Below are 2500 nucleotides of genomic sequence, written 5' to 3' on the forward strand. Positions count from 1 at the left end.
ATATATGTACATAATATACATATATATATGTAGATAGTATATATATATGTATACAAATATATACATATATAATATACAAACATATATATATATATGCATATAGAGTAAATAAACATATATTTATTCTATGAATTAATATATAAATATACATCAATATATCAAACTAATAAATATTTATATATTTATTATTTTTACCTGTACTTATTTATATGCTGCTTTCTTATAGCAAGCTACAGATCGTTGACATAATTAATTAATTATTTTATTAATATAATAATAAATAAAATAATTAAATATAATTAATTAATTAGTTAAAATAAATAAATAAAATAAATAAAATTAAAATAAATAAACATTGAAATGCATGCAAAGCAATCGATGTTCGGTGGTAACCCTGAACCCTAAACCCTAAACCCTAAACACTAAACCCTAAACCCTAAACCCTAAACCCTAAGAAAGGAAGAGAGAGAAAATAAATTATTTATTTATTTATATATTTATTTACTTACAATTTGTTTATTCTTTTTAAACTTCTTTATTTCTGTGCAATCTTGCTGAAAGCACTCTCTGTAACATCGCCGTATCGATGGGCCTAGTCTTGCTGCTGCTGCTGCTGCTGCTGCTGCTGCTGCTGCTGCTGCTGCTCTTGCTGCTGCTGCTGCTGCTGCTGGTTAGTAGAGAGGTTTTATAGGGGTGGGGGGGCTCTAGAGTTAGCTGCTTTACGTTATGTTGAATTATTTGCTGCTGCTTCTGCCGCAACACCCAGCGCTCCAGGGGAGGTCTCCACGTCTGCAGCAGCAGCAGCAGCAACAGCAGCAGCAGCAACAGCAGCAGCAGAAGCAAAGACAATAGGTATAGAGACATAGGGCAGGGGCTCAGTAAAGCAGCAGCAGCAGCAGAAGGAACAGCAACATAGAAAGCAGCAATAGGGTGCAGCAACAGCAACAGCAACTGCAGCAGCAACAGCAGCAGCAGAGAGGCACCGCCGGCACAGCAACAGCATGCATAGCAGCAGCAGCAACATGATTAACAGCAGGGACAGCAACACTAGCAGCAGCCATAGCAACAATAGCAGCAGCAATAGCAACAGCAGTAGCGGCATTATAAGCAGCAGCAGCAATAGCAGCATTAGAAGCAGCAGTAGCAGCAGCAATAGCAATAGCAGCAGCATGCGAAGCACAGTAGGAGCAGCTGCATAAGCAGCAGCAGCAGCAGCAGCACAAGCAGCAGCAGCAGCAGCAGCGTAAGCAGCAGCAGCAGCAGCGTAAGCAGCAGCAGCAGCAGCAGCACAAGCAGCAGCAGCAGCAGCAGCAGCAGCAGCAGGCTGACATAAGGGGTGAATTCAGGTCTGCATTCTTCAGGTATAATTTCTGAAGTGTTGCTGCGGAAGGCCCAGCGCGCTGTTTTGTGTCTCCTTTGTTTTATTTGCTGCAGCTTCTCCTTGTAGGATGCAGCAATCGGCCTAAACCAACTGAGGTGTACAGACACCGCAGCAGCAAATGCAGCAAATGCAGCAAATGCAACCAATGCAGCAGCAGCAAAAGAAGCAGCATCGTAATCGCGCTGCTAATTCTGATTTCGCTTCTCCATCAACAGCAACAGCACCAACAGCAGCAGCAGCAGCAACAGCAGCAGCAGCAGCAGAAGCAGCAGTACTAGCAACAGCACCTGCAGCAAGACTACCAGCAGCAGCAACAGCACCACAGCAGCAGCAACAGCACCACAGCAGCAGCAACAGCACCAGCAACAGCAACAACAACAGCAGCAACAGCACCAGCAGCAACAGCAGCAGCAGCAACAGCAGCAGCAGCAGCAGCAGAATAATAATAATAAAGATAAGAATACCTGTCAGGCCAATGAACCCAGGTGTCTCCTGGGGCTGTAAGGAGATCAGCCTTGATGCCTCTGCTTCTAGCAATTGTTTGTCTGCTTTGTATTTGCTGCAGCGCTCTAACAAAAGCTTTACTCCTTGAGAACCAGCGGCTGCATGCAGAGGGGCCGAAGAAGCGTACACTACAATTTGTTAAACCTGCTAAATATATCAGAGGTAGAAACCGCAAGTTCACGCGGGGGCCTCGTCCAGTAGCTCTAGGGATTACTGCAGACAAACAAATAAATAAACAAATAAATAAATAAATAAATAAATAAATAAAGTATTAATTAATTAATTATATTTATGCGTTTGTTTGTTTGTTTAAGTTGAGAGATGAAGTGGTTTGTAAAGAAAAGCAGAAAAAAAAATAAGACAGGGCAGAGAGAGGACAGAGATAAATAAATAAATAAGTTTAAATATAAATAAATAAACTAAATATAAATAAATATAAATAAATAAATATAAATATAAATAAATAAATAAATATAAATAAATAATTAATAAATGAATAGGGAGACGATAATACAAAAAGAAATAATAAAACAAAGAAAACCACAAAAAAATAAAATATAAAAAAAAAATAAACAAAAATATGAAGGCAGCAGCAGCAGCAAAAGCAGCAGCAGC

The sequence above is a fragment of the Eimeria acervulina genome, genomic scaffold, assembly GCF_000499425.1.
Source record: "Eimeria acervulina Houghton genomic scaffold, Eah_scaff1138, whole genome shotgun sequence".
In the NCBI taxonomy this organism is placed as follows: Eukaryota; Apicomplexa; class Conoidasida; order Eucoccidiorida; family Eimeriidae; genus Eimeria; species Eimeria acervulina.